Genomic DNA, 26,593 nt, shown 5'->3' with positions numbered 1-26,593 from the left:
TAGCTGCTTACAAAGTCAATTTTAGAAAAAATATCTGTTACAGGTTACATAAATACAAATCACAAAAAGAAGTTAATTCAAACAATTTTATTTTCTTCAAAAAATGTTTTGCCTCTGGCTTCATGACTGAGTAAATGTGTTGTCAGGTCACTTCAATTGGACATTATTTTTCCCTTATTATTGATTGTTTCAGGTTCAAGATTTAACAAGAAAGAGTGCAGAGGCTAATGATGACAAAGGTAATATAAATGTTCTAACTAACAGGTAACTGAAGCTTGGCCATTGCAAAGTCTTAGTAGCTAGGTTCTTTTGAAAGTAAACATGCAAATAAAAATTTAAAAAGCCAAATATAGTACAAAGTTGAAGTTCTTTTAAAAGTAAGCATTTGCTAAGCATTTTTCAATCATCTTTAGATTCATGATGCGAATTGTACATGCTTTTGCACATGCTCAGTCCACATACTGACCACTAGATTTAATTTGTTTCAACACTAGCCCAATTGTGTGGCAATTTTGAGGGCATCTTCTTGTATAAATATAGTTTTGTAAAAACATTAAATGGATGAAATGAAAAAAATTACACATTCCAAAAGACCGCTCCTACCAAAAACAATAGACCCTTCTCCGTAATTAATCATACATGTACTCAAAACAATAAATGGTCAAGATATCCTGACTTGGTACAGACACAAATGTGATGGGGTACAAACCTTTAAATCAGTTTGAAGAGTTATACTTTCTGTTTAAACAGTGTAAATGTAAATGACTTTGTGTTCACAAAAGACTGTATGGACAAGATCTTAAATCAATTGTTAACCTGATCAAAGTTATAATTTCTTGCTTTTATGTTGATACCTAACACTACATGTTCAATTTTCAGAGAGAATAAGCAGATCCCTGATAAATGAAAGACAGAAGGTAAGAAAGTGTTTTGGAATTACAGTACACTAACAAAATGGTTCAGTAATTAATTACTCATGATTGTGATTTTTGTAAGTCCCCTGTGAAAGTTTGGGATTATAATCTGCCGGCATAAAATACTTGTAAAAAGCTTCGTATTTCTGAAAGTAGAAGACCTGGATGATTCCTGCCTTGCCCCCATGAATTATTTCGATTCTAATAGGATAAATACAACAATTGTTTTTGATCGAAGCTAGGTGAAAGCATTATTTGCCGTTCCCATAAATAAACGCACTATTAAATTGACGTAAAAGAACTGAGCAAACTGAAAAGTAATATGCTGAAACTATTTGCAATAGTATTGATTGATTGTTGGTTGCTTTACGCCGCATTTTTTGCAAGAGTATATTTAGGTAGGTTTGAATGAATCTAAATTATAATTGTATTTATATATCTTATATTTATTTAAAAAAATGGCTTTTAACACGTTTTAGCATCATTTGTTTATGTTTTCTTGTTGTGATGATTTTCGGTTTCACAAGAGCATATGTTCCCGTTAATTGCACATATTCTGACAACATCTTTCTATGACGTCAGGTAGCTCATTCATAAAAAAAACATATGACCTGGGAGTACGTTCAGAACAGCCCAAACAATTTATTTACATTTTACCACGGGTGTGTGCTCAAACCGTTAGAAGGACGTCATGTTGTTTTATATTTATGAGTTTGACTGTCCCTTTGGTATCTTTCGTCCCTCTTTTAGAACTATACTTACAGTTTGCTGTTAAAAGTTTTTAAAACATTTATTAGATTCATAAACCATCCTGGATTTTTACCAAACTTGGACAGAAGCTTCTTACTATGTAAAGATATCTAGAAAATACTTTAGTGATTTTTTTCCTATTTTTGTTCATTCTGCGACTTAGAAATGACTGTAATATTTTTTCTGTCTACTCTTAAAATCTTTTAAAATGTGGTGCACACTCTGAAATAACCTGCTAGGCAGCTGCTTACAATGTCAATTTTAGAAAAATATCTGTTACGGGTTACATAAATAAAAATCACAGAAAGAAGTTAATTCAAACAATTTTATTTTCTTCAAAAAATGTTTTGCAGAGGGCTTCATGACTGAGTAAATGTGTTGTCAGGTCACTTCAATTGGACATTATTTTTCCCTTATCATTGATTGTTTCAGGTCCAAGATTTAATGAGAAAGATTGCAGAGGCTGGTGATGACAAAGGTAATATAAATGTTCTAACTAACAGGTAAATGAAGCTTGGCCATTGCAAAGTCTTAGTAGGTTCTTTTGAAAGCAAATATGCAAAAAATTTATCATTCATCTTGCAAATTCTGATTTGAATTAGACAAATGACTTCAACAGATCAATTGTTAACCTAATCAATGTATAGTTACTTGCTCTAATGTAACTGTCATAAAAGCAAGAGGTTTAGCTAGCTATAAAGCCAGCTTTAATCTACATTGTTCTACTTTTAAAAAAAAAATGCCTGTACCAAGGAATGTGACAATTAATGATTATCCATTCGTTTGATGTGTGTGAGCTTTTGATTTTGCCATTTGTTTAGGGACTTTCTGTATTGAATTTCCCTTGGAGTTTGGTATTTTTGTTATGTTACTAATAGCTCACTTGCCCGAAGGCCAAGTGAGCTTTTCTCATCACTTGGTGTCTGTCTTCTCGTTGTCGTCTCTTGTTCTCGTCTCTTGTCATTAATTTGACAAAAATCTTCTCCCCTTTTATTGGGGAAAGTTTAACCAAACTTGGCTACAATCATAAGGGTATCTAGTTTAACAAGGGTGTTCTATGCCAACCAACATGGCAGACATGGCTAAAAATAGAACATAGGGGTAAAATGAAATTTTTTTGGCTTATATCTCTGAAACTAAAGCATTTTGAGCAAAAAATGTTCATCAGATTTAGATCTGTCTGCCGTGACATTTTCAGACAACTTCGACAATCTGCTGTTGGTAAAGTGCTTCCCCTGAATTGGTATTTTTAGAAAATTTTGTAGTTTTCATATGACCACAAAAATATAAAATTATTTGGTCGTATATTTGTATCACCTTGTCGTCGTCGTTGTCAGCGTCGTCCAAAGATGGATGGTTTCCGGATAATAACTTAAATATAAGTGAATAGAATTCAATAAAGTTTTAACACAATGTTTATAGCCACAAAAGGAAGGTTGGGATTGATTTTTGAGGTTATGATCCTAATGGTTAGAAAAAAAGGGCCCAAAGGGGCCCAAAACAAGCATTTATCTATTTTCAGGACAAAAAGATGTGTATTATGAAGTATTTCAATTGCTCTGAAATTATACCACAATGTCCATACCATTAAGTGGAAGATTGCGATTTATTTTAAGGGTTATGGGGCAATCAGTCTAGGAATTAAGGGCCATAAAAGGGGCTAATAACAAGCATTTTTGTAGTTTCAGGAAAATTACTTGTGTATAACTATATGGATCTCTCTGACATTGTACTACAATGTTCCATATAACAAAGGGTGGGCTTGTATTCAGTTTGGGGTTGATATCCTTGAACATATAGGAATAAGGGGCCAAAAAGAAACATTTTTCTAGTTTACAGACAATTACTTTTGTTGAAGTGTAAAGATCTCTCTGAAATTATACTACAAGGTTTCTTACTACAAAGGAAAGGCTGAAAGTGAGTTTTTGGGTTCTTCCTGAAAGGGAGGGAGGTTTCAATAAGTGATTGGCCAAAGAAGGGGCCCAAATAAGTATTTTTGTAGTTTTCAGTGAATAACTTGTGTTTAAGTGTATGAATCTCTCTGGAATTATACCTCAAGTTTTCATACCATGAAGGGATGGTAAGTATTGACTTTGGGGGTAATGGCTCAAACAATTTGGAATAAGGGCCATAAAAAGTGGAAAAACTAGGTCTTTCTGGGAAATGGACAATTAAGACAATTTAAAAGCAGTTTAAGGGCTGTAACACAAAAACATTTAACATACAATGTTGAGTATGTGTGGATTTTACTCCCTTACACTGCTTGTAAATTATGTATAAAGAAATGTCAGGTTTTGGAATTATTGCAAAAAATGGGGGGTGGTAGCAGTTTTCATTTTTTTTTCCTCCAAATTTCTCAATTATTGTGCAATAGATTTTTAGATCTTGACTTTTTGTGTCAGAAACTCTTTTTATGTCAAAAATCTAATCACAATCCAAATTCAGAGCTGTCAAGCTTGAATGTTGTGTCCATACTTGCCCCAACTATTCAGGGTTCGACTTATGTAGTCGTATAAAGCTGTGCCCTGCGGAGTACCTGGCTGGTTATTATCTTAAATATTATTATATTTAGAGATAAAATGGAAACAGCAATAATGTTCAACAAAGTACGATCTACAAATAAGTCAACATTACCAAAAATTTTAATTGACCTTTAGGGAGTTATTTCTCTTTAAAGTAAATTTTTAACAATTTGTTTGTAAATGTTTGCAATCTCATTCAAAAAATTTATAATAGGGTTCTTGATTGAAAAATATATCTGATGACCTTTCCATCCAACCAACATGGCTGACATTGACTGAAATAAAACATGGGAATTTATTATACAAGTCTAATCAGACTAATGGAAAATTTTAAAGAAAAACAATTTCAAATGGTCACAATAAAAAAATAATCTAAATAATGATAAGAGGTCTTCAGTTACTATTCTAAACTAGTCTAGTTACTAGTGGGATGACCTGCTTTTTATTAATCTTAACTAGGCCAAATTAAACCAAACTAATGGCTTGTATCATAATAAGGGTATTTAATACTATTTACTATGTCGGATATAAACCTTATTGTACATGATATCCTAAACCACAGCAGATTCAGGTGAGCAACACAGGCTCTTGTGAGCCTCTAGTTATATTTATACATAACGCTACACGTTTAATTTTCAGAGAGAGATAGCAGAAAAATGACTCACGTGTTGGAAACGAATTCAAGGCTACAACAGCTCATTACTGAGCAGAAGGTGAGCAGGTGTTTTGAATTACAGTACATTTAAGGGGAGATAACATGTTTAGTAAAAAATTATACTGGACTGATGGGGAAACTCTTATTTTTTACTTGTAGCAAGAAAACAAGTTTGGTGCCACTATTTGTTCATGTCTTTTTTTTTCTGAAAGCATGTTAGATCATATTAAAGACCTATCTTCTTAAATTTTATTTCAAAGTCTATCTCATAGATTCTTTTTATGCACAAAAATGTGTTTTCTTCTGAACAATCTAAGCAAATTTGGACAATTTTGAATGACTCATAGCTTGAAAAATAGCACAGGTACCCATACTTTTTTTTATATTTAAAAAAAAAGCATAGTAATTCTTCATTTTTGCAATGTTTTTGATTTTTTTTTATCTCAGAAAATATATACCAATATACCTTAAATTTATGTGATTTTTGTATTAAAACCTCATCATATACACTTAAAACATAGTTAAGATGATAGGTAAAACAGGTAAAACAATTCAGTCTTGTTGTTTTACAAGTTCCCTCAAATTCTTAAGTTTTGTAAGAATAATTCAAACATGCATAAACAATTGTTTTTCTAGCTTGCTAATATCATTTAGAACTTCTAGAAGTCCAACGAACTTCTAGCTGTCTCAAAAACTAAACAAATAAATTTTAAGGCCACACCAATTTAATTTCTTGTTCTACGGATTTTTGGACTCCAAAATTTGGGGCGAGCGAGCGATTTGAAAATTTTAATAGAAAAATATTTAATTTGCAAATTTTTGAGGCGAAGCTTGAAAAGTTAAGGCGAGCGATTAATTATACGACCGCAAAATTTGAAAAATTTTTCGTCGTATATTGCTATCACGTTGGCGTCGGCGTCGTCGTCGTCGTCGTCGTCGTCGTCGTCCTGCGTCCGAATACTTTTAGTTTTCGCACTCTAACTTTAGTAAAAGTGAATGGAAATCTATGAAATTTTAACACAAGGTTTATGACCACAAAAGGAAGATTGGTATTGATTTTGGGAGTTTTGGTCCCAACATTTTAGGAATTAGGGGCCAAAAAGGGCCCAAATAAGCATTTTCTTGGTTTTCGCACTATAACTTTAGTTTAAGTTAATAGAAATCTATGAAATTTTGACACAAGGTTTATGACCACAAAAGAACGGTTGGGATTGATTTTGGGAGTTTTGGTTTCAACAGTTTAGGAATTAGGGGCCAAAAAAGGGCCCAAATTAGCATTATTCTTGGTTTTCGCACTATAACTTTAGTTTAAGTAAATAGAAATCAATGAAATTTAAACACAATGTTAATGACTACAAAAGGAAGGTTGGTATTGATTTTGGGAGTTTAGGTCACAACAGTTTATGAATTAGGGGCCAAAAAGGGGCCCAAATAAGCATTATTTTTGGTTTTTGCACCATAACTTTAGTATAAGTAAAGAGAAATCTATGAAATTTAAACACAAGGTTTATGACCATAAAAGGAAGGTTGGGTTTGATTTTGGGAGTTTTGGTCCTAACAGTTTAGGAATAAGGGGCCCAAAGGGTCCAAAATTGAACTTTGTGTGATTTCATCAAAAATTGAATAATTGGGGTTCTTTGATATGCCGAATCTAACTATGTATGTAGATTCTTAATTTTTGGTCCCGTTTTCAAATTGGTCTACATTAAGGTCCAAAGGGTCCAAAATTAAACTTAGTTTGATTTTAACAAAAATTGAATCCTTGGGGTTCTTTGATATGCTGAATTTAAAAATGTACTTAGATTTTTAATTATTGGCCTAGTTTTCAAGTTGGTCCAAATGGGGGTCCAAAATTAAACTTTGTTTGATTTCATCAAAAATTGAATAAATGGGGTTCTTTGATATGCCAAATCTAACTGTGTATGTAGATTCTTAATTTTTGGTCCAGTTTTCAAATTGGGCTACATTAAGGTCCAAAGGGTCCAAAATTAAACTAAGTTTGATTTTAACAAAAATTAAATTCTTGGGCTTATTTGATATGCTTTATCTAAATATGTACTTTGATTTTTGATTATGGGCCCAGTTTTCAAGTTGGTCCAAATCAGGATTCCATATCAAGTATTGTGCAATAGCAAGAAATTTTCAATTGCACAGTATTGCACAATAGCAAGAAATATCTAATTGCACAATATTGTGCAATAGCAATTAATTTTCAATTGGAGTTATCTTTCTTTGTATAGAATAGTAGTTGATAATATATGTTGGAAATTTGCCAGACATGACTATGATGTCATTTTCTATTTTTATTTGCCAATAACTTTATGTAAATAACTTCATTGGAAATTTGCCAATATAAAATGTTGCTGATGAAGCTTTTTTTCCTTATCTTATCTAAAATGTTTTTAGATAATGTATGTTGGACATTTGCCAGACATGACTATGATGTCATTTTCTATTTTTATTTGCCAATAACTTTATGTAAATAACTTCATTGGAAATTTGCCAATATAAAATGTTGCTGATGAAGTTTTTTTTATTGTTTTATACAATAAACAATGTATATTCACTTTTACTACCAACCAATCTTTACCATTCAGTGATAACAAGCACTTTATTTTACATTTTAATATTTTATGATGTATTTAAAAGAGTAGTTATTGTTGCAAACTCCATTAGAAATTTGAATTGATATCAGTTTTGGAAAAAGGGAAACGGGGATGTGAAAAAAAGGAGGGGGGGTTTAATTTTTGTCATTTCAGATTTCATAAATAAAAAGAAAATTTCTTCAAACATTTTTTTGAGAGGATTAATATTCAACAGCATAGTGAATTGCTCAAAGGCAAAAAAAACTTTTAAGCTCATTAAACCACATTCATTCTGTGTCAGAAACCTATGCTGTGTCAACTATTTAATTTTAGATTTAAAAAGTTTGAAGAAGAAATTTTTAATTGATTTGTAAAATCTTGACATTTGTTTTGTGTAAAAAAAAACCATGTAATGTCAAAAATTTGATCACAATCCAAATTCAGAGCTGTATCACGCTTGAATGTTTTGTCCATACTTGCCCCAACTGTTCAGGGTTCGACCTCTGCGGTCGTATAAAGCTGCGCCCTGCGGAGCACCTGGTTTTTATTTTGTAAACCTAAAATAGTAGGTTTTGACATTTATTAAAACTTGATTTATCACTTGTACTTTGACTTTTCTTTAATTTATGAAGAAATTTCTCCCTGTTCACCAAGAAATAACTGAATAATTGTTTATATATGTTTGACTGACAATGAGACAATTCTCTATCCAAGTCATAATCAGTTTTGGAACAACCCCTTAATTTTATAAATATCCCTTTTATGAGGGGTCAATATAAGCAGGGACTTTCTATACTAAGTAAGTAAGTATAGAAAGTCCCTGATACAAGTTATAATATATTTTTTTGTGAAAAAAACAAACTTTTTAGTACAAAAGGGCTCATATTTTCCCAAAGAACTATATATCTGTCTGGTATTAAATGGTCAAAACATGTCCAAGAATTTTGTAATATTCCTGGACCCTTACCATGTAAACATATTTACTTTAAAAGTTCAATATTATTCAAAATAAGTGGAACCCTCTTTCAGAAAAGTGGTTTAAAATATGATGTATTTCTCCTCTTTTTGAGTAAAAAATTATAAGTTTTCAAAGGTTTTTTAGTAGCACTATACAAATTCTTGATATTTCTAGTTTCATTTCTATATCAGTAAAAGGACCCCTTGTCTGAGGGAGGGTTGCTTCCAATAAAATTGAGAATGGAAATGGGGAATGTGTCAAAGAGACAACAACCCGCCCAAATAAAAAACAACAGCAGAGGGTCACCAACAGGTCTTCAATGTAGCGAGAAATTCACGCACCCGGAGGCGTCCTTCAGCTGGCCCCTAAACAAATATATACTAGTCCAGTGATAATGAACGCCATACTAATTTCCAAATTGTACACAAGAAACTAAAATTAAAATAATACAAGACTAACAAAGGCCAGAGGCTCCTGACTTGGGACAGGCGCAAAAATGCGGCGGGGTTAAACATGTTTGTGAGATCTCAACCCTCCCCCTATACCTCTAACCAATGTAGTAAAGTAAACGCATAACAATACGCACATTAAAATTCAGTTCAAGAGAAATCCGAGTCTGATGTCAGAAGATGTAACCAAAGAAAATAAACAAAATGACAATAATACATAAATAACAACAGACTACTAGCAGTTAACTGACATGCCAGCTCCAGACTTCAACTAAACTGACTGAAAGATTATGATTTCATCATATGAACATCAGGCACAATCCTTCCCGTTAGGGATTTAGTATCATACCATCATAACATATATGAGAAGAACATAACCCGTGTCATGCCAACAACTGTTTTTAGAATAAATGTGTTTAGTTCCGATGCAAAGACCTTATCAGTGACTCAATATTAACGCCAAAATATGCAATCTTTAATGACTTGACAACAGTATCGTAATTATATCCCTTCTTAATAAGTCTATTCAAAGGTTTTGTAAGTTTCTGAGGTGAATACTGACACCTTTGTGCTTTATAAAGAATATTACCATAAAAAATTGGATGTGAAATACCTGAACGTATTAGAAGTCTGCATGTTGAGCTATATTTACGAATGATGTCTTTATACCGATGATCTGATAATAACAAACACATGTCAAAGTACGGCCTTTTCCACTGGGCTTTGATCCAGACCGTCATCAAACAGCAAGCTATAAAGGACCCCAAAATAATTAGTGTACATTCAAACAGGAAAACCAACGATCTTATTTATATATCCAAACGGGCAAACGGGAAAATACCAATGAACCGCATCAACAAACGACAACTGCTGAACGACAGATCCCTGAATCAATCAGAACAGGTGCATAAACATGCAGCGGCTATTGATAGTTTTGTTTCGCCAGCATACAATATAATTGCAGTTGAAGGCAAATACTTCAGAAGTTCTTTGTACTTTATTCTAACAATGAACATTTTTTGAGAGGGAATATGAGTAAGGGGGAAAGAAACCAACGTTTTGTTCTTTACAAATATTTCCGCTTTTATATATTTATACCGGAGCACTTCCATTTTGGATAAATTGGTTTCATGCTGAAACAAATATTCTCACAGATATTTACACAGTGTGGTGGGGTGCTTATAGGTATAAAATCGTTATATACAGGTTTAGAATCGTTATATACAGGTCTATCCCAAATTCATGTATTTGGTTTTGATGTTATATATAACGTGACGGTACCCAAATTACACCTATTTTGACAGTTTTTTCAACTACGTTTTTTTATGATCAAGACAAACATTTCCATTTTGTGTTTATTTTGTAGCCGTATCCTTCTTTATTATATAGGTACACCAATTTGATTTTCAATTTATATGGAATCATAGAAAAATTGGTCTGAACTAACCTCCAAACCATCAATGATTCTGTAATGAGGAGTACCCAAATTGCATCCATGCTTAAATTTGCATCGTCAAAAGTCGAATAACAGAGCTTTTGTTTATTTTGTTCAAATATTTTGAACAACTGGATATTTGTCCATGCTTACTCTTCTTTTTTTTAAGAAATGGATACTTGAAACATATTGTATTTGCTAATTTTAAAAAGATGACGTTTTGATGACGTCGCATGGCGACGTTTCAGTACATTTTGCTTTTTCAGTAAACACTTCATCTGTTGATAAATACTGTAAACGTTTTGTGTATTTCTAAATATATTTACCTATGCTGAAAGACGTGCATACTATCGGATCATAAAATTTACACTGATATTTTTGCTAAATAGGTGCAATTTGGGTACCGTTACGTTATATGTTATATTTGTTATTCTCGTGGGATTTTGTCTATGTGTGTTACATTTTAGTGTTATGTCGTTGTTCTCCTCTTATATTTAATGCGTTTCCCTCGGTTTTAGTTTGTTACCCCGATTTTGTTTTTTGTCCATGGATTTATGAGTTTTGAACTGTGCGGTATACTACTGTTGCCTTTATTCAATAGACTGTGATTTTAAAACCAAATGTTGATATCTTTTTATATCATTTACAAAAAACAGTTCTGGAAATGGACAAGATTACAGTTCCGGATGCGGGAAGCGGGAATATAAAAAAAATAAAAAAATTCTGTTTTGAAAAAAATATGTGCGGGCGGGTCCGTCGAACATTGAGGAATTAAAATGGTGGGGCCTAATCTCATATTTGTTAAATTACTCTGTAAGGCTGTTCAATATTGCTCCCTTGTAACTATCAAATTAGTAGTAGTTTGAATGTAACAAACAAAGCAGATTTTCATTGTCCATGAATTTATACTTTTATGAATAGTAGACAACTATTTTAATGATTGACAATAAACACTCTATTAGAGCAATGTAGTCAAGCAAATTAAAAGGAAAGAAGAAAGTAATATTTTTGACTTAAAGCAAGTAATGCAACTCTAAATTATGTCTAAGAGGTATATTTCTACCTTTAAAATGATGCACTAGTGAATACCCCCCACCTTGTATCAGTAATGACCCTGTCTGATGGAGAGATAACTCAGTAAATACAACTCTGAATGTCTAAGGGGTATATTTCTACCTTTAAAAGGCTGTACTAGTGAATACACCCCCACACCTTGTAACAGTAAGGATCCTGTCTGATGGGGAGATAACTCAGTAAATACAACTCTGAATGTCTAAGGGGTATATTTCTACCTTTAAAAGGCTGTACTAGTGAATACACCCCCACACCTTGTAACAGTAAGGATCCTGTCTGATGGGGAGATAACTCAGTAAATACAACTCTGAATGTCTAAGGGGTCAATCTCTACCTTTAGAATGGTGTACTAGTGAATAAAAAACCCTTGTATCAGTAATGACCCTGTCTGATAGGGAGATAACTCAGTAAATACAACTCTGAATGTTTAAGGGGTATATCTTTACCTTTAAAATGGTGTACTAGTGAGGGTATAAAAAACTAGGGGTTATTCACCAACTAAAAATAGACATGGAGGGAAGTCCCTTTTTATCAACATAATTGGTGAAAAAGTATCATGTTTTTTGTATTTGGTTGCAAAAGATATGTTAATTAACTTCAATAAAAGCAGGTTGAATGATTAAAATAATTAAAAAAATTAGATTAAATATTCATGTTTTGAGGGGAGACAACACTGTAAACAGTCTTTTTTTGGCAGTGAAAATTCAAAACTTATTTGCAGCCACTGTAGCTCTTTTCTCAGTAGGCAAACGTACCCTGAAGCATGAATTTTTTGAAAGACCTGGTAAAAATCTATGAAATTCATACAACTTTGATTATGAAAAATGTGCAGGTATCATGTCTTCAGGGGTGTGCACATGACCTGATTTCAGGTTTTTTAAGCTTAAATTAGGCAAAGTTTTTCCCAGTTTCTCTGGATAAAACTTTTTTATTCTATTAAAAGTACACTTTTTTTTATTCCATTATAAACTAGAGAACATTCTGATTCCAGTGATATCTAGTTTCATACAAGTATCTTTATTAATCAGTCCACTACTAAGGGTCACTTATACATGGTCCCTCAAAATATGACGTCATAGAAAAAAACTGTTGATTGCACCCTGAATTAAAAAAAACTTGTATCGGTAATGACCCTGTCTGAAGGGGAGATAACTCAGTAAATACAACTCTGAATGTCTAAGGAGTATACGTCTACCTTTAGAATGGTGTACTAGTGAATAACCCTCCCTCCCTTTCCCCTTTGTAGCAGTAAAAACCCTGACTGATGGGGAGATAACTCAGTAAATATTTTTCAGTTTGCTATCATTATCTCAAGTTATCAAGCATTTACCTTTGAATGACAAATTGTAAGATAAGAATAGCATATTGCTTACTTAAAGTCATATGGAGCGATTGAGCGGTGAAAAAATGTTAATCCATTTCTAGAACCTATGCATACATTTATCATAAACTATAAGTCTTTTGTGCACGATTTTATCATTTTTAAGGCAACCATTTCGTATAAACATCAAATAAATATATCAAGCAGTCAGTGTTGTTGTGAAAATATGCCAGCTAATTAATGGTCGTATTTTAAATCCAGATTTACCGAATGTCACCTTTGTAAACTATCCACATACATTAAGCATGGATATTCAAGTAGGCACATGTAAAACATGTATGTTCAGATTAAGTTTATTTTGATGGAGAGATGTTTACATTTGGTTTTCCCATTTGTATTTGCGTATTGTGATCACTTGATTTTACTAAAAAGGTCTTCCCGCGGGTAACTGCATTATTACAGTAACGGAAAACATATCGGCTTCCAGCAAACAATTTTCTTCAAAAAAAGTTTTAGTCATGTCGTTATAACATACACATAGATAATTTTTTTAATTTGAAGTTTCATATGACTTTAAGTAAGATGGTTCCCACCTTATTTTAAAAAGAGGGGTTGATTTTTATGACATTTTTTAGTAAATCACCTCCTTCTTAAGGGGGCTTGCGGGTCTAAATGATTTTTTTTAATTTAATATAGGATTTCTCTATATTTTTCTATAAATGAACTTTATCTTATACTTAATAGAAAAATGAAATAAAAAAATGGGGTCACCGTTCATTTACGCTCACAATCTGCTTTCGAAAGAAGCATACATTTTTGTTAATGTCCTTTTTTTCTGTTGAACTAATAGGAGAAATAACGGTAATATCGAAATAAAAAAAGAACTAAATTACAGAAATCGCTAAAATTTTACAATTATTTAGTTTATGTACAGCTTATTCGAAAACAACAATAAAAAATATAGGTCACCGATGAGTTAAAAAAGATATTTTAATTTTATTGCCAAAAAATTGCATTTTTGCACCAAAGGGAGATAATTTGGAGCTTTTTAAGTGATATCTACATTTTAAAAGTCCGCTGGGGACAACACGAATTGATTTTTTGGAATGATTTTTGTACCACATGATAAAGTAACAACTACTTAAGGTAATAAATAAAATCTGCAATGAAAAATTAATGTTTAATTTTTTTCTAAAAATCTTATACCCGCGAACCTCCTTAAATAGACAAGCATTGAAATGTGTAATTCTCTATTTAGTATGATAAATTAACCAAGTCTCAGGTCAACGAAGTGAAGACAAAAGTCATTACAAGGACATAACATGTATATATGAACATATTTATGCTTTTATTTACACTTATTGTTGTAGGGACTAGTAATGTCATGTATGTAGGACAATAGATATAAATTACTACTGTGAGTGGTGAGAGGCGTCTGAGTGGTTCATTTGACTTTGACCTGGTTTTCATGGTTCATAAATCATCAGTTTTCCTAATGATGTCCTTTTTGTCAATCTCTCTCAGATCTAAAGGCTTAATACAATCATTCTAATAGGTGTATAAATAAAAGTTTCTATGATACCAGTAAGGCCTTGATCTTTAAAAGACATTCATCATAAATTCAATATTGAAATAAAACTGGCAAGACATAACCGTGTTTGGACTTTTATGTTGGTCATAATTAGCTCTTACAATGCTTAACTTAAGAGTTATTTTTCTTGATTTTATTGTCGAACCTGTGACTTTTGTCGCAGAAAGCTCAACATAGGAATAGTGATCCGGGGGCAGCATTAGCTAACTTCTTAAAAGCTTTATATTTTAGAAGGTGGAAGACCTGGATGCTTCATACTTTGTATATGGATGCCTCATGTTACGAAGTTTCTGTCAGTCACATTTCTAATGCCCTTGACCTCATTTTCATGATTCAGTGAATACTTGAAAAAAAAGTTCAGATTTTTTGTAATGTTAAATTCTCTTTTATTATAAGTAATTGGATAACTATAGCTTGTATGTGTGTACCTTGCAAGGTCCTCATATCCGTCAGACAGTTTTCACTTGACATCGACCTCATGTCATGGATCAGTGAACAAGGTTAAGTTTTGGTGTCATGTCTATATCTCATATACCATATGAAATAGGTCTAGTATATTTGGTGTATGGAAGGACTGTAAGGTGTACATGTCTAACTGGCAGGTGTCATCTGACCTCGAGTCGACCTCATTTTCATGGTTCAGTGGTCAATGTTGAGTTTTTGAGTTTTAGACTTTTTTTCTAATACTATATGCAATAGGTCAACTATATTTGGTGTATGGAAATATTTTATGATCTATATGTCGTACAGGTTTTATTTGACCTTGACCTCATTTTCACAGTTCATTGCTCAGTGTTAAGTTTTTGTGTTTTGGTCTGTTTTTCTTAAACTATAAGTAATAGCTAGGTCAACTATATTTGTTTTAAAAAATTGGAAGAATTGTTAGCTGCTACAAGCCTGCCTGGCATGGTTCATCTTACCTTGACCTTAATTTCATGGTTTATTGGTCAATGTTTAGTTTGCTTGGTTAATGTTAAGATTATGTGACAGTTGTAATAAAGCTTTATATTGAAGACTCTCATCATAATATCAATGATTTGTAAAGAAGGCGAGTAATTTCAGCATGTGCACTCTTGTTTTAAAATGTTACAATATTGTGTAAGAGTTATCTTTCTTGAATTTTTATTTTGTCATAACAGAAGTAACTACAGTTAGCTTTTTTATTTTTTTTGTAGGCTGTAGCAACACAGATGATTGACGAAAAAAACAATCTTATCAATACAGAGAGAAAAAAGGTTGGAAAAATTATAGTTTCTTTGTTTTAAAGCAATAAAAAGTGAAATTTGATGCTGTTCTCGACTTACATGTATAATGTTTTATGTACTGTCTGTCAGTTGTTTTTTTTTGCCATGGCATTGGCAGTTTGTATTTTCTCAAGAATTTGAATATACCTTTAGTATCTTTCGCCTCTTTTTATGATATGATACAAGACAATCACTCACAGGTAAGAAACTTTACTTGGGACTGGCCAGGAAACATTTAATGTCGAGTTGAAACTAATTTATGAGTTGTACAAAATTGTGAGTTTCAGTGTACATATATGTCAGACATGAAATGGTAATTAATTCCCCTACCATACAGTCCTCTCGCCTTTAAATCACAAAAAGACAAGACATGTTAAGTATTTTGTGAGTTCGACAGGTCTGGAACTACATGTAATAGATCATTGTTTTGACAATCATACCACATCTTTTTTTTTATATGTCAATTACAGGGAAAGTATCTGATGAGGTTTACATTATACAAATAACAGAAAGAAGTAGGTCAAATGGTTTTATTCGTTCAAAAATCTTTCACAGAGGTCTTCATGGGTGAAAGTATAAATGGTTGACACAAACATTAGAACTTGGACAGTTTAACAGGTTGATACACAATTAAGAATGTGGGCGGTCAAACAGGTTGATACGAAAATAAGGATGTGGACAGTCTAACACGTTGATACAAAACAAACATTAGAACATGGACAGTTCAACAGGTTGATAAAAAACAAAGAAGTGGGTGGTCTAACAGGTTGAAACATACAAACATTAGAACTTGGACAGTTCAACAGGTTGATACAAAAATAAGTATGTGGGCGGTCTAACAGGTTGACAAATAAATAAGAACTATGTACTGTCAGGTCACTTCAATAAAACATTATTTTTCCCTTATCATTGACTGTTTCAGGTTGAAGATATTACAAGAATATGTCAGACGGTTCATGCTGAAAATGGTAAATTTAATGTTCTTACTAAAAAATAACCCAAGCTTGGTCATTGCAAAGTTCCTTTTATCAAAGTCATAACAGGATCTTTTGAAAGAAAATAACCCAAGCTTGGTCATTGCAAAGTTCCTTTTATCAAAGTCATAACAGGATCTTTTGAAAGAAAATAACCCAAGCTTGGCAATTGCAAAGTTCCTTTTATCAAAGTCATAGCAGGATCTTTTGAAAGAAAATAACCCAAGCTTGGCCATTGCAAAGTTCCTATTATCAAAGTCATAGCAGGTTTTTTTGAAAGAAAATAACCCAAGCTTGGTCATTGCAAAGTTCCTATTATCAAAGTCATAGCAGGTTTTTTTGAAAGAAAATAACCCAAGCTTGGCCATTGCAAAGTTCCTTTTAACAAAGTCATAGCATGTTCTTTTGAAAGAAAATAACCCAAGCTTGGCCATTATGCAAAGTTCCTTTTATCAAAGTCATAGCAGGTTCTTTTGAAAGAAAATAACCCAAGCTTGGCCATTGCAAAGTTATGACCTTTTATCAAAATCATAGCAATTTCTTTTGAAAGTAAACATGTCATTCATCTAAATGCAATTGATGATTTAAATTGGACAATACTTCAACAATAGTTAATAGAATGGTAACCAAACAATGATTCTGTTAAAGTTGAAAATATTTGATTAAGAATTGAATGTTTCTTTTTGTAAATTCATTGGGGTGTAAAAGCGTTGACCGAAGTACATTTTGTATGAAGCGCGGAAGCGCTTCATTCTAAAAATGTGTGCACGGTCAAGGCTTTTACAACCCTATGAAGTTACAAAAAGAAGCGTTCAATACTTATAATTACATTTTTTAGCTATGATCAAGAAAACACGAATTTTATATTGTTTTTATTTAATTCACCTGTGCACTTTATTGTGGGACCACGTGTTATGATCATGAATGAAAAGTTTTATTGAGTGATGCAATTGCTTACGGAATAACATGTGATGTGTAGTTAGCCAATCAGAATAAAGTATTGTAATGAAACATACATCTAATTTAATTATTAGGAAATGCGATGTAAAACATAAAAGAATAATAATAACGGATTACATTTTAATTACTTTACATAACATTTATATATTTGCTAGGAAATTATTAAAAAAAAACATTTTGGGCTTTCCTGATGCAATTAAATATCATACATGTATGTTTGATACTTTGATATTTAGAAAAATAACATTGTTTTATAATAATACTTAATCATTATTTAGTATTTGTAGTATAATTTTTATTTATATTTGATCCATTATTTTATTTTCTTCACATGCATAAAAAAGAGCGTTTTACATTTGTGCCGATCTGCATTTCACTTGCACTGATTTTGTACTTTATTTGCAGTTGTGAACAGGTAAATTATAGGTGTTTGTCATTATAAATGTTCTTTATTAGCCATTTGTACATATGTTATGAATTGTCAATGAATTATAGATTTGTTCTTGTTGAGTATTTATATGCTAGTATATCTCCTGACTTTTTCCTTGTTCATACCCAGAGTTCTTTTTCCTCTGTCTTTTGGTCATCTGCCACATGTTTATGCTCTTTCTGTGTTTTGACAATAGTCAGACCATCAGAACCTGTGGTGACCCTGGGTTTAAACAACTTGATGGTACATTGGTAAGCTTTGTTATTATGTTTCAAGAAATTGACCTGCCAAAATGTATTGTCTTATTATTATGACCTAGTCCTGAAAAGTAAAACTGTCTTTCTGGTTTATTGCTGCCCGGTCTTACTTGGACGTCAACTTTGATAGGAAATGCCCCTATTGCATGCTCCATTATTTGGGGTAAAGCGTTGTCCTGTGCTGAATAATTAACAAAGAATTGATGCTCGACCTTTTCAGTGAGCAATACATGTATATGTTAATCATGTTACAACTATTAAAATTCCCGAACACATTTTATATGCAGATTTTACCAATGTACGTTCTAGGTAAACTGTATTTACTCACTCGATTTAGAATGAAAATTCAAATAGGAGCAAATGTAGAAATGGTGCTTGTGATAAAAAAGAATGGGCATATTTAAGGACTTTGCTTGTCATATCTTGGAATTTTTGTCAGATTTTCGGAATCCTCTGGTTTTATCCATTTGATTGCCTCCAAAAATTTGCCCATTGACCCCCATTTTTCTTTTTATAAATCTTTTACATGTATAATGATAAGCCATCTGTGAAAGTCTTATAAAATTTTGATTATTTCTTAATAGTTTTTAGAAACATAAACTTGTCAATGATAAAGCTATGAAAAGTCAAGAGAAAACATTTCCCCGTTAAAATTTCAATGGCTAAAATCCAGAAAACAAGCACATTGACCTATTTATTTTTCTTTTAACTTTTATGATTCCTTGATTAATCCCCTATCAATATATACTCGTGTTTTGAAAAGATAATTATACCCCTGCTTTGAAAAAAGGGGGGTATACTGTTTTACCTCTGTCTGTCCTTCTGTCAGTCCGTCAGTCTGTCAGTCAGTCCGTCCGTCCCATGAATATTTTTCGTCACATTTTTCTCAGGAACTAGACTACCAGGATTTCTGAAATTTGGTTTCAGGCTTGATATAAGTCAGCTATACCGTATGATGCATTTTCAGATTCATAACTCAACAACTTCCTGTTTACCAAACACTTGTTTGATTTTACACATGATAGCCAAGTTGAAAATTTTTCGTCACATTTTTCTCAGGAACTACAATACAAGGATTTCTGAAATTTGGTTTAAGGTTTAATATAAGTCAGCTTTACCGTGTGATGCGTTTTCAGATTCGTCACTCTACAACTTCCTGTTTACCGAACACTTGCATATTTTTACACAATTAATATTATCCACTTGCGGCGGGGGTATCATCAGTGAGCAGTAGCTCGCAGTTTCACTTGTTATTTTGAAACTGAGAAGCGACCTCCCTTAATGAAAGAATCAAATAAAAAAATAGAAATTTTAAAAAATCTATGAACGTGTCTACGCCCATAAAAAGTCTAAAAATTATAACAGAGTAACAATTTATTAAGGCAGACATGATTGATGTATTATTTGTTTATATGGTGTATAACAACTTACAATAATCTGATTAGATTATGGATATTTCCTTTCACTTAAATTTTGGAAGAGATTATGTCCCTTGGTTGAAATTCCAAAGGCATTTTTTCTTTTAAACCATCATATTTATTATATGTTAAAATATGTTCAAAAGGTTATTATTCAAACTCATTCTACAAAATTTAAGATAAAGCATTCAATTAATATTGCTAGTCTGTAATAATTTGAAGCTTGAAAGTTACTTTTGAGTTTTTTTTTTTTTATTCACATGAGATAATATAAAGAAATCCTTTTCAAAAATCTAAATCTTAAGAATATAAAAAAAAATATTCATTTGTATATCTACATATCTTTGCAAAGCGTTTTTTTTCTCATAAAAAAATATATGCAATCAGATAATCATCTTTAAAAATTTAATTGACCCAAGGTCTCATGGGGTTAAAGTCATAAAAACTTTGCTCAGTGATCGGAGCACAAAATTCATGCTCAAAACATGAAATAAGCATTTTGATTGGTTGATTTTGGAGTATGAGAACAAAAAACTGCCTGTTATCTTATATATTTATACATAAACACTACATATTTAATTTTCAGAAAAATTAAAGGAAGAGAACTTCCATTACCGTGATTTAGCTAATGAGCAGAAGGTGAGAAGATGTTTTGAATTACAGTACAAACAAATCAGTTCATTCTTTTACTCTTGCTTTCTCATTCATGGTGGTGATTGTGTCTGCAGTCACCTTTAAGAATTTGCTGTTTCAGAATCCAATGCATTCTTGGTAATATTTTCGAAAGCGTACACCAAAACGTGATTGGTTTAAAATGTGATAAACAATAGAAATTCAACCAATGACATAATGTTATTTTAATTTTGGTTTACGAACAATGAAATAACCCATAGTCCTTTATATTAGATTCTGAAAAGGCGAATTATAAATTTATATACCAACTATTAAAAAACTCTACTTCTTATGATAATTGAAGGTCTGTAGATTTAAAACTAACAATCATTCGTCAAATAGACCATCGCACATCAGTGTACGGACCATTGCACTTCAGCATAGACCATCTCACTTTAACGTGACCATCACACTTCAGGGTCCGCAGCACACCTCGGAGTCCTACATATATGCTCAGATACTCAAGTCACAAAACGATGTTACACCTGTCAAGAAAATTGCGTAACTTTTGCAAGGTGCAGGAATCTAAGATCTGGTCTAAAAATGTAAATGATGTCATTGTTTAAGTCATCTTTAATAAAAATTGGAGGTCCTCCATTGTCCAGATTTATAGTTGAATCAACTGCAACCAATGCATTTATAATGACAATGCATTATTAAATTTACTTCCCACTGATAAATTTACGCAATTTTAACCCTTCGTGTGCTTACAAGCACTTTGATTTTGAAATGTTAATGTATTGTGAAAGAGTTATCTTTCTTGATTTCATTTTGTCATTGAAGCAACTTTTGTAATTTTGTGTCAGATAATTTTTTTAAATTATTTTGTAGGCTCAAGCTCAAGCTACCATTCAAAATCTTGAGGCCGAAGTTATAAAAGTGAGTGAATTTTTGTTGATAATGAACCTAAATATAATTAAAATTGTTCAAACTACTCTTTCAAATTTTGATTTCAATCTATTATGATTTTAGTTTTGTTTTACTTTTGTCACGAAGCAATTAAGACATAATGATCCTACATTCTGTCAGTTGCTGGTGTAGGTGGCCAGAAATATTCACTATTTATATAAACTATCCTGGATTTCTACCAAAATATTACAGAAGATTGTTTATTATCATGAGATAGTATCCAGAAGTAAAGTTTGTAAAAAAAAAATCCTGTTTTTCAATATTTTTTTTATTTTGTTGTTCTGTTAGGTAACATTACATTCACTCTGTGGTTAAAGTATAAAAAAAAATTTACAACTTTCTTAAATCTATACTGGATTTGTACCAAACTTGGACAGAAGCTTCTTGCTATATATAAAGATAGTATCTAAAAAATTTTATACCCCTGCTTTAAATCATACCCCCGCTTTCAGGATTTATAGAAGTCAGCTATACTGTGTGATTTGTTTTCAGATTCATTACTCAACAACTTCCTTTTTACCAAACACTTGTATCATTTTACACATGCTGGCCAAGTTGAAAATTTTCGTCACATTTTTCTCAGGAACTTACAATGCCAGGATTTCTAAAATTTGGTTTTAGGGTTTATATAAGCCAGCTATATATATACCATGTGATGCATTTTCAGATTCATCACTCATGTCATGGATAAGTGAACAAGGTTAAGTTTTGGTGTCATGTCTATATCTCATATACCATAAGAAATAGGTCTAGTATATTTGGTGTATGGAAGGACTGTAAGGTGTACATGTCTTACTGGCAGGTGTCATCTGACCTCAACCTCATTTTCATGGTTCAGTGGTCAATGTTGAGTTTTTGAGTTTTAGACTTTTTTTCTAATACTATATGCAATAGGTCAACTATATTTGGTGTATGGGTATATTTTATGATCTATATGTCGTACACAAACATTAGAACTTGGACAATTTAACAGGTTGATACACAATTAAGAATGTGGGTGGTCAAACAGGTTGATACGAAAATAAGAATTTGGACAGTCTAACAGGTTGATACAAAACAAAGAAGTGGGTGGTCTAACAGGTTGAAACGTACAAACATTAGAACTTGGACAGTTCAACAGGTTGATACAAAAATAAGTATGTGGGCGGTCTAACAGGTTGACAAATAAATAAGAACTATGTACTGTCAGGTCACTTCAATAAAACATTATTTTTCCCTTATCATTGACTGTTTCAGGTTGAAGATATTACAAGAATATGTCAGACGGTTCATGCTGAAAATGGTAAAATTAATGTTCTTACTAAAAAATAACCCAAGCTTGGTCATTGCAAAGTTCCTTTTATCAAAGTCATAACAGGATCTTTTGAAAGAAAATAACCCAAGCTTGGTCATTGCAAAGTTCCTATTATCAAAGTCATAACAGGATCTTTTGAAAGAAAATAACCCAAGCTTGGCCATTGCAAAGTTCCTTTTATCAAAGTCATAGCAGGATCTTTTGAAAGAAAATAACCCAAGCTTGGTCATTGCAAAGTTCCTATTATCAAAGTCATAACAGGATCTTTTGAAAGAAAATAACCCAAGCTTGGTCATTGCAAAGTTCCTATTATCAAAGTCATAGCAGGATCTTTTGAAAGAAAATAACCCAAGCTTGGTCATTGCAAAGTTCCTATTATCAAAGTCATAGCAGGTTTTTTTGAAAGAAAATAACCCAAGCTTGGCCATTGCAAAGTTCCTTTTATCAAAGTCATAGCAGGTTCTTTTGAAAGAAAATAACGCAAGCTTGGCCATTGCAAAGTTCCTTTTAACAAAGTCATAGCATGTTCTTTTGAAAGAAAATAACCCAAGCTTGGCCATTACAAAGTTCCTTTCATCAAAGTCATAGCTGGTTCCTTTGAAAGAAAATAACCCAAGCTTGGCCATCATGATGGCCATTGCAAAGTTCCTTTTATCAAAGTCATAGCAGGTTCTTTTGAAAGAAAATAACCCAAGCTTGGCCATTACAAAGTTCCTTTTAACAAAGTCATAGCATGTTCTGTTGAAAGAAAATAACCCAAGCTTGGCCATTGCAAAGTTCCTTTCATCAAAGTCATAGCTGGTTCCTTTGAAAGAAAATAACCCAAGCTTGGCCATTGCAAAGTTCCTTTTAACAAAGTCATAGCATGTTCTTTTGAAAGAAAATAACCCAAGCTTGGCCATTGCAAAGTTCCTGTTATCAAAGTCATATAGCAGGTTCTGTTGAAAGAAAATAACCCAAGCTTGGCCATTGCAAAGTTTCTTTTATCAAAATCATAACAGGTTCTTTTATAGAAAGTAACCCAAGATTGGCCATTGCAAAGTTCCTGTTATCAAAGTCATAGCAGGTTCTTTTGAAAGAAAATAACCCAAGTTTGGCCATTGCAAAGTTCCTGTTATCAAAGTCATAGCAGGTTCTTTTGAAAGAAAATAACCCAAGCTTGGCCATTGCAAAGTTTCTTTTATCAAAATCATAACAAGTTCTTTTATAGAAAATAACCCAAGCTTGGCCATTGCAAAGTTCCTTTTATCAAAGTCATAACAAGTTCTTTTATAGAAAATAACCCAAGATTGGCCATTGCAAAGTTCCTGTTATCAAAGTCATTGCAGGTCCTATAATAGAAAATAACCCAAGTTTGGCCATTGCAAAGTTCCTGTTATCAAAGTCATAGCAGGTTCTTTTGAAAGAAAATAACCCAAGCTTGGCCATTGCAAAGTTTCTTTTATCAAAATCATAACAAGTTCTTTTATAGAAAATAACCCAAGCTTGGCCATTGCAAAGTTCCTTTTATCAAAATCATAACAGGTTCTTTTGAAAGAAAATAACCCAAGCTTGGCCATTGCAAAGTTCCTTTTATCAAAGTCATAACAAGTTCTTTTATAGAAAATAACCCAAGCTTGGCCATTGCAAAGTTCCTTTTATCAAAATCATAACAGGTTCTTTTATAGAAAATAACCCAAGCTTGGCCATTGCAAAGTTCCTTTTATCAAAGTCATAACAAGTTCTTTTATAGAAAATAACCCAAGTTTGGCCATTGCAAAGTTCTTTTTATCAAAATCATAACAGGTTCTTTTATAGAAAATATCCCAAAATAACATGCAGATTTTACCAATGTATCTTTTTTGTAAACTGTATTTACTCACTGGATTCAAAATGCAAATTCAAATAGGAGCAAATGTAAAAATGGTGCTTGTGATAAAAAAAAAATTGGCATATTTAAGGACTTTGCTTGTCATGTCTTGGAATTTTTGTCAGATTTTTGGAATCCTCTCTTTGCCCATTGACCCACATTTTTCTTTTTATAAATCTTTTAGATGTATAATGATAAGCCATCTGTGAAAGTCTTATAACATTTTAATTATTTCTTAATAGTTTTTAACACAGTAACAATTTATTGAGGCAGACAATATATGATTGATGTATTATTTGTTTATTATGCATGGTGTATAACAACTTACAATAATCTGATAAGACTATGGATATTTCCTTTCTCTTAGCTAATTTTACAAGAAATTATGTTCCTTGGTTGAAATCCCAAAGGCATTTTTTCTTTTAAACCTTATCATATTTATATGTTAAAATATATTCAAAAGGTTATTATTTAAATGCATTCTACAAAATTTAAGATAAAGCATTCAATTGCTAGTCTGTAATAATATTGAATATTCACGTGAGATAATAAGAAATCCTTTTCAAAAATCTAAATCTTAAGAATATAAAAAAAAGTATTCATTTGTACATATACATTTATCTTTGCAAAGTGTTTTTTTCTCATAAAAAAATACATGCAATCAAATAATCATCTTTAAAAATGTAATTGACCCAAGGTCTCATGGGGTTAAAGTCATAAAAACTTTGCTCAGTGATCAGAGCACAAAATTCATGCTCAAAACATGAAAAAAGCATTTTGATTGGTTGAATTTGGAGTATGAGATAAAAAAAACTGCCCGTTATCTTATATATTTATACATAAACACTACATATTTAATTTTCAGAAAAATTAAAAGAAGAGAACTCAATCAACCAGCATTTCCGTGCTTTAGCTAATGAGCAGAAGGTGAGAAGATGTTTTGAATTACAGTACAAACAAATCAGTTCATTCTTTTATTCTTGCTTCCTCATTCATGGTGGTGATTGTGTCTGCAGTCACCTTTGAGAATTCGCTGTTTCAGAATCCAATGCATTCTTGGTAATATTTTCGAAAGCGTACACCAAAACGTGATTGGTTTAAAATGTGATAAACAATAGAAATTCAACCAATGACATAAACATATTTTAATTTTGGTTTACGAACAATGAAATAACCCATAGTCCTTTATATTAGATTCTGAATAGGCGAATTATAAATTTATATACCAACTATTAAAAAAATCTACTTCTCATGATAATTGAAGGTCTGTAGATTTAAAACTAACAATCATTCGTCAAATAGACCATCGCACATCAGTGTACGGACCATTGCACTTCAGCATAGACCATCTCACTTCAGCGTGACCATCGCACTTCAGCGTCCACATCCCACCTCGGAGTCCTACATATATGCTCAGATACTCAAGTCACAAAACGATGTTACACCTGTCAAGAAAATTGCGTAACTTTTGCAAGGTGCAGGAATCTAATATCTGGTCTAAAAATGTAAATGATGTCATTGTTTAAGTCATCTTTAATAAAAATTGGAGGTCCTCCATTGTCCAGATTTATAGTTGAATCAACTGCAACCAATGCATTTATAATGACAATACATTATTAAATTTACTTCCCACTGATAAAGTTACGCAATTTTAACCCTTCGTGTGCTTACAAGCACTTTGATTTTGAAATGTTAATGTATTGTGAAAGAGTTATCTTTCTTGATTTCATTTTGTCATTGAAGCAACTTTTGTAATATTGTGTCAGATAATTTTTTTAAATTATTTTGTAGGCTCAAGCTGAAGCTACCATACATAATCTTGAGGCCGAAGTTATAAAAGTGAGTGAATTTTTGTTGATAATGAACCTAAATATAATTAAAATTGTTCAAACTACTCTTTCAAATTTTGATTTCCATCTATTATGATTTTAGTTTTGTTTTACTTTTGTCACGAAGCAATAGACCACTTTCGAGTTCATCCGTCACCGGAAAAAACTTGTCAATTATACGCGCCTTTATGACGTCATTTACCAGATAGAGGGGGACGCCTGTATCCCTGCACTTTTAACGTTCATCAAGCGTCTAAGTGATCGTCATTGTGCAGGACAAACTAGAAATAATGGTTGTTCTGTAGATACTTAATGACAATTCCCTAATGACAGCAATGCTGATTGTCAATTTTGAAAATTCAATTTTCCGAATAATTCGTACAATATAGATTTGTAGTTTTCCAATCACTCGCTCAACATTGGAATGGAAGTGACGACGCCCCTAAACGCACAAATGACGTTCACTAAAACCAGAGTTTTTGACGGAAATGCATCGAACTCGA

The 26,593-nt window shown here is 32.1% G+C and overlaps 2 long non-coding RNA genes across 2 annotated transcripts; both read left to right on the top strand.

The window, feature by feature from the left end:
- Positions 1-877: 877 nt before the first annotated feature.
- Positions 878-15,489, top strand: LOC143056343 (uncharacterized). The gene is made up of 4 exons (XR_012972303.1): positions 878-917; positions 2,097-2,142; positions 4,826-4,899; positions 15,430-15,489. It is a non-coding gene; the product is annotated as an uncharacterized LOC143056343 (long non-coding RNA).
- Positions 15,490-21,038: 5,549 nt separating this feature from the next.
- Positions 21,039-26,032, top strand: LOC143056589 (uncharacterized). Its single transcript, XR_012972414.1, has 3 exons — positions 21,039-21,088; positions 22,355-22,400; positions 25,127-26,032. It is a non-coding gene; the product is annotated as an uncharacterized LOC143056589 (long non-coding RNA).
- Positions 26,033-26,593: the final 561 nt, after the last annotated feature.

The sequence above is a fragment of the Mytilus galloprovincialis genome, chromosome 13 (assembly GCF_965363235.1).
Source record: "Mytilus galloprovincialis chromosome 13, xbMytGall1.hap1.1, whole genome shotgun sequence".
NCBI classification, from domain to species: Eukaryota; Metazoa; Mollusca; class Bivalvia; order Mytilida; family Mytilidae; genus Mytilus; species Mytilus galloprovincialis.
The sequence above is the reverse complement of the archived record's forward strand: the minus strand, read 5'-3'. Positions and strand labels throughout refer to the sequence as shown.